This window comes from Polypterus senegalus, chromosome 16, assembly GCF_016835505.1.
Source record: "Polypterus senegalus isolate Bchr_013 chromosome 16, ASM1683550v1, whole genome shotgun sequence".
NCBI classification, from domain to species: Eukaryota; Metazoa; Chordata; class Cladistia; order Polypteriformes; family Polypteridae; genus Polypterus; species Polypterus senegalus.
The window spans coordinates 25,232,883-25,240,700 of NC_053169.1; the positions used below are offsets into that span (position 1 = coordinate 25,232,883).

Genomic DNA, 7,818 nt, shown 5'->3' on the forward strand with positions numbered 1-7,818 from the left:
GAGTACCTGGAGGTAACCAACACAGACACGGGGAGAACATGCAAACTCCATGCAACTGCGAGGCAGCAGTGCTACCACTGTACCACCATGCCGTACCAACTTAAACTATTTAAGTTTTATTACTTATAAGTTTACTGGTTTATATGGTGGTCATTATTGTCACATATACAGTGAAATTCTTACTTGCATGTACTAATCAACATGCAACACATCCCGACTCTCCAGCACCATAATTAATAAATGCAGCTCTCTTACCCTATAATTTTACACAAAAAAGGTGTGAAATTTTTACATATAATATGAAAGATTATTTGTGCTATTTATATTAACTCTTCACATTGTTTGATGCCATATTAGTTTCTTGTGCTCATCCAGTTGCTGTTAAATGGTAAATACAACAAAATAAAACAAGTATAAATTATGTGATGCACATTGATTTCTGTATAATAGCTACAGCTATTAAGAGAGGCATGAACTTCAGAGATGTAAAAAATTAAAACACGGCAATGGAATTCACCAAGGTGCTTAAAATACATTTCTATTGTGCTTACCATATAGGAAGGTTCTTTTTGATTACTATTTAAAGCAATCAATACAATGAATAGAAGAATACACACTTGGAGTAACATGTTGTATTTGATCATCTTCTAAGAAAGACAGTACAGATTTCTCTCTTTTAAAATTCTGCTCAACACATACAGAAATTAAGGTGGGGAATTTTACAAAGGTTTCATTTTCTTCAGTTTCTGTTTTACAACCAAATAACGTGCAACGTTACCTAAAAGTTCAGAAATTTAGGTCACAATTTGCCGCAATGTGTGCTAACAGTACTATTTTTATCCCCATATCAGGCCCTATGTGCTTAAAGTAGCCTCTGGTTTCAGTAGGGGAAAAATGGCATTAAAAGGGAGAAAATGCATTAAGTTCCATACAGTAAACTCAAAACTGAGAATTCCTGTTTTGTCTGTTCATTTCAGGCTCACAAACCCATTTTCATGGTAGTGAGAACCAAACCGTAAAATGCCACCAAGGCAGAAATCAACCTTGCTCAGGGAGTCACTTAATTGCAAATATTTTTTTTTTAAATATATATGTTATCTGTTTACTTTGCACCCTACCAAAATCAGAAAACAACAGGACAGGTTTATAGTAATGATACCAGACACAAAAGCATTGTTTCACATTGCAAAGTGGACCTAAATCTATCAGGAAATTAAATTGCACACTACATTTTCCATATTTGCATGATACTGTAGTGTATATATTGCATGGCAGTGCGTTGTAGTCAGTCGCTGCTACCTCATAACAAGGGAAATGGAGTTCATGTTTCCAGTGATCCCTGTGTGAAATGTGCATATTCTCTCTTTGTTCTAGTGGGTTTCTTCCAGGTGTTCAGTTTTCACCCACAGTCCAATAACATGCAAGTTAGGTGGATTGCAGACACTGCATTGTCCCATACTGTGTGTGGGTTTACCCTGTTGTCCAGTCCAGTAATTTTTCTTGCCTTGCGTTCAATACTTGATGAAATATACTCTACTGTAGCTACCCTGCAACTCTTCTCTGGATAAGTGGGTTTAGAAGATGGATGGATGGATGTAGTATACATGAAGAATAACCAACTCTGTTTTCAAGAAAGGAAGGACAATTGGCCAGGCTGGAGGAGAAAATGTAGACAGGATTATAAAAAAGCAACTGGGAAGGAAGGTAAATGGAGGAATGAAAGGAAGGAAAACCAGCTTCCCTAATTCAAAAAGTCTGTTCATGTAAGACTATAAAAAAGCTAACAGGTGTTTTGTGTCTTGAGTCCATGGCAGGATCAAGAGGTGGATATGGACAGCCCCTGTGACAATAAAAACTAAAAATTAGGCAGAATAAGCACAGTATTACAGATAACCTAACACATTCCCACTTATAGAGATCTCTACATTTATTCTAAGTTTAGCTAATATTTTATTAAATTCAGAAGATAAGTTAACATTTAAAACAGAAAAGCGTCTGTTTTAACACATCTGTTAATTAATGCCTTATTCAATGATTCCACATATCATTACATGAGAAGTTAACAAACCATTCCTGAATACTTATTTTATATTTTAAAATTTCTTTTGAAACAAAAATATAGTTCTTTGGTTTAGCCATTGGTTCCAAGTTCATATCTGTGATTAAATGGAAATGTGTGTGGACCTTCTCATTTTTCCTTGTTCAACTTCACCTCAATGTTTTTGATTTTACATAGTTTTGAATTAATCATTGCTTGGACAAGCAGTCATTTTATTCCAAAAAAGATGAAAGGTGCAGAAATTCCTGTCATGCTAAGGAAGCCAAACACAATAGATTTTTAAATGCTACAATAGCTAACAGAATGGAATTATACAAAAGAAAATATTTGTGATCAGTTATAAAAAATGATCTGTGTATTGTACAAATCTAAAAGCAGATTGGAATTTTCTAGAAATTTAAAGCCTTTTCCCCAATACTTCCAGCCTGCTCAGGTCAACTAAAGTATATCAGTGAATATCATTATTTTGACATAGATTTAGCATTTTCTGTACAAAGGTGCATGTTCACACTGTTGTCCCATTTAGAATTAGTACATGCCTTGCATACAATAGTACCAGGAGAGTCTCTGTTCTCGGTTACCCTGTACTAGAATAACCAGGTAAGAAAACTAAGAAAAGAATGGGATACACAGTCACCATATTGAATAATATTATTACTTTAACTCAGCAAAAAATACAAAAACAGAATAATTAAAAGCTGTTTTTTATAACATGGTATTTAAATCTGAGAAATTGAAATAAAATATAATAGAATATTAAATGTATAATTGGGTAAGCTCTTGAAAAACAATCTCCATCCATTTGTGTATTTCTTACCTCAAGCAATATTTTGTTTTCCATCTTGTTTTTACAATGTGAGATAGTATAACTTCATGGTTTGTTACGGCAACTGTCTGATGCTTTCATTCCTAAATCCACTTATTCTTCCTGTGAATCAGGATGTGTTTAACTTATCTCAGAGCCAAGTACACTCATTAGATCATGGTGTACCTTACAAAATATGATGCTAAACCAACATATCCTAGTTCTGGTCTTGACAACATACCATGTCTATAGGTTTATAGTACAAACAGTTTCTTAATCATAAATTATTTTTGCATGGAAATAAAATCCATCCCTACTTTAACTTAATATTTTTCATTATCTACTCAATTTAATTAAAAAATGCCAAACTAATCCATTTTTGTTAAATTCAGAAACATGTATTTTATATTTGTATCACAGCTGGGAGGCCCCATAAACCAACAAACATTTTTCATACAGCCTATACTTTGTTTCATAAAATTTTTTTGCTTATTAGAAATCTTACTCACTCAACTGTTTTTGGATCGGTTTTTAATCTGTATATTACATACCATATGACAGAGTTGCAAATAACTATATAAGCTCTAAAATGGAAGCCAATCCCGGCAATGTGTATACACTCATCATAAACAGATTTTTTAATGTACTAAAGTATAAAGAAGTAAATTTGTTAGGTCAATAAAAATACATATATATTAATACATGAACAATACATACAGTACACTTTTAACTGAAACACATGGTGACACTACTGGACAGATCAGAAATGGAACATTATTGGAAAAACTGAAAAGAGCAATGGCTGAACTGAAAACTATTCACTGTGCACCCATCCATCCATAATTTTAGTTTTCAAGTTAAATGTGCAAACTTCATATGCTGATAAGGTAGATCCCATTCACAGTAGTGTCCACATCAAAGTGAATGAGGAGTTCAATTGCAAAAAAAAAAAAAAATACAGTGCAACTACTGAATAGCTACTAGGTTTATTTGGTGTCATTCTGATACGAACTGTTCTAATGTTTTTCTGTTGATGGTGCTTTTTCAGTTTTGCACCACAAGGTGTGACAATCAGATTCCCCTCTAAAAGAGTCTACACATTCAATCTACTGAAACCAACTGTCAATAAATATCTATAAAATTACAGTCTGATTAAATGCAAAATTTGAAGCTATGCTTTATTTGTAACATTTTCTTTAAACAGCAGTATCAGCACTTAATGGTTAAGGCACTGTACTACTTGTTGAACAAAATACACTACTTTGCCTACAGTAGCAATTTTCATTATATTACTTTGCCTATAGTTAAAAGATAAATCTGATTTTGGTATTACAGTAAAATTAATATGAAATAAATTAAAATTAAACAGACTGTGCATAATCTATAATTGACACTGTCTCCCTAAAGAAAAATTAGGTTAATATTTGCTGTTAAGAGCCTGCATAAATCAATATAAGGAGCATAATCATTAGATATATTTATTTACCGATGTTAAATGGGATAAATACATTTTGTTAGCATTTACTAATCAGATAGCTACATAACACATGAAAGGGAAATATTAAATATTACCATGAACTGTAGTTCTAACTGGATTAATAGATTAAAGGAAACAGTCACAAAACAGGTTTTATAATATCTATGAATGACTAAATCAGTTCCATTATAACTTCTTTGTTGCAAATCTCACCATATAAACACACACACACAATTATATTGTATATATCTATTTGACTTATAAACCTTTGGAATACATTAATTCAAAAACTGTATTATTAGCATAATCAGTTTAATATGCATGATAAGCTGCAGGTTTAAAGTGAACAACAAACGATATTTCATTATGCCTTTTAAAAATACTCAACATTATATGAGTAAAATAACTACTTTGATAAAACTATGCAAGAAGGACCAACAAAATCAGTATTAACTACAACAATAGTTTTTTTCCCCATATATAGTGTAATACTATAATGTTTTTATTAAATACCAATGCTGAGATATGATAAAATCAAATACCATACATCTATAAACAGTCACAGAAAATTACGAAAACACATTCTGAGACTCACCTATTTGTTTTTTGTCTCTAAATAAATCACTGAAATGAAAATGCAATTTAAGAGGTAACCTAATATCAAATCTATACTCATAATAAAGTAGGCATTCTTTTTGTAAGATCACTCATCAAAAATACAGCCAAAGCCACTTCTAATAACTATGCATAGTACTTGCTCTCAGCATCTCTTATTTTTCTTTCCTGCTGGTATCCTGTCAGCAGCACAGCTTCCTATATTCACATTGGGTTATCTTCATGAAGGCTAGACAAGTTAACCCTTTTTGCAACAGCACTGGCCTTTAGACTTAAAGTAGTACTAACGGATGATAATTGACTTCTCTTCTTACTGCTTACAAAAATTAAGGACACTTGTTTTATTTGAAAACCTCTATAGCATTCACACAATGAGGCCTGCAACGGATAGTGAAGACAGCAGAGAACATTATTGGGCTGCCTCTCCCTTCACTACAGGACATATTTTACAAACGCAGTGTCCGCAAGGCCTGCAGCATTGTGCAGGACCCCTTACACCCCTCACATGGACTTTTCACACTTCTGCCATCCAAGAGAAGATACTGCAGCATCAAAGCCAAATCTGCCAGGCTACAAGAGAGTTTTTACCCCCAAGCTGTTAGACTCCTTAACACCAGGCTGTCCCCTGGGATCTTCCACACGGCCTCAACCACCACTAAAAACAGAACATTTATACATGAAAACCACTGTCCTGCTAAGATGAGTGTGCATGTAGAAAAGAACTGAAAATCTCATACTAACCTTTAAGGATTTTGACTGATATCCTTATGCAATGAAACATTCTGACCTGTCATTGTTTACACACGTCTTAAACAACTATTATCATACACTGATCTTTTCTGTATTATCTAAATCTATTATTTATTATTCATTTATTTATTATATTACATATCTTACACATCAATATTGCTGCTACTTCTTTGTCCTATCTTTGCACAATGTCTTGTCTTGTTTGTGTTTTAATTTTAAATTTTTAAATTTTTATTCTATTTTTAATTTACTATTTGCACATCATGTTGTGACACTGTGGACCCTGAGCTTCGCAATTTCGTCTATCTGTATACTTGTATATGGTTGAGATGACAATAAAGTTCACTTTGACTTTGAAATAAATACTAATGCATTCTTTTTGCATTCCATACACAATTGCATTTATACAATATAACTATACAGTTGGTCATATTTGTAAACATGAAAATGTGTAGTAAAGTTTGATCATTTAAAGGATAGTACTGTAAATAATCTTATGTGAAACATTCAGAAGATTATTCTCATAAAATAATGAGCAGATGTAAAATAATCACTACATTTATTTACCTGTATAATACTATTGTAATTTAAAGTAAACCAATAATGTCAATTCTGTGAATATGATATACTAAAAACTTTTTTTTTACATATTTTGGAACATTTCTTTGTTTTACTGATTACATTTTAGTTGCAGAATGTAGGAACATTTTTATTGTAAGAAGAAAGAATTGGGTAGGAATCCTCTAAGAGCCAACATTGTGTCTATGCCTGGAGTAGATCAACCTTGTCTTGAAGCAATTGTAAAAGCTGCCAGATTTTTTATTTCCAGCCATCTACTTAATTTAATGCCAGTTTTACTTTTGTTACCTGAAATCCTTGTTAAATCAGACAACAAAGCTCAGCATTTGTCTTTCAAATTCTGTAAAAAAAAATGCTTACTGCTATCTCGACCTTCAGTACACAGCAGTCTCTTAATGTTTTTCATCATTTTTCTTACTTTTAATTGATTTGCTTGCCAAGAATTTTCAATTCTTAATTATTTCTGTTAATCAGATATTAATTAAACATGAATAACAAATACTGTAACAATACTGGCTAATTAGATAAACAGTTGCCATTATCAACTGTAAGGTATTCGTGTTCATCATTAAGAAACTGCTTTTTACTACATTGAAACTACACTACATCATTTTTCTTACTTTTAATTGATTTGCTTGCCAAGAATTTCCAATTCTTAATTATTTCTGTTAATCAGATATTAATTAAACATGAATAACAAATACTGTAACAATACTGGCTAATTAGATAAACAGTTGCCATTATCAACTGTAAGGTATTCGTGTTCATCATTAAGAAACTGCTTTTTACTACATTGAAACTACACTGATCAATTTAGTGTTAATCACCTGCATGTTTGTTTGTCTAACTGTATTTGGAAAAGGTAAAATCCTGAGGTTTGAGGGGCTTTAATCCCCGCTACCCCATTTTGTTGATTTTCATAGAAAATTAAAAATACTGGCTAGAAGTAATAGAAAAAAATAACAAAGAGATACAAGGATCAGAATATCTAATCAAACACCTTGATTTACACATGAAAGTAATTCCTTTCTAAAAATAGTTTGGAACGAAACAAAGCCGCCAGTTTAGACAACAAGCACTAAGACTACCAAACCCTGATATATAATGAAAGTAGGGAAAAAAGAAGCAGATCATTTTTTGGAATGTTATTAATGTGTTTCTATTAGCAGAAACTAATGCACATGAAATTGGTATAGGCAAAGGTTTTAACCAGCCATAACAAAATGCCCTTAAAACGTATAGTATTACAGGTTACAAACATGGAAAACATATTTAAATATAACAGGATGATAAGCGGGGAGGCACGGTGGTGCAGTGGTAGCACTGCTGCCTCGCAGTTAGGAGTCCCGGGTTCGCTTCCCGGGTCCTCCCTGCGTGGAGTTTGCATGTTCTCCCTGTGTCTGCATGGGTTTCCTCCGGTCGCTCCAGTTTCCTCCCACAATCCAAAGACATGCAGGTTAGGTGGATTGGCGATTCTAAATTGGCCCTAGTGTGTGTTTGTGTGTGTCCTGCGGTGGGTTAGCACCCTGCCCG

At 33.0% G+C, this 7,818-nt stretch overlaps 1 protein-coding gene across 1 annotated transcript in view; it reads right to left on the reverse strand.

Annotated features, from left to right (window-relative positions):
- Positions 1 to 7,818, reverse strand: part of rims1b (regulating synaptic membrane exocytosis 1b) — a 248,608-nt gene that overhangs the window by 39,257 nt on the left and 201,533 nt on the right. The gene's annotated exons all lie outside the window — the stretch shown is intronic.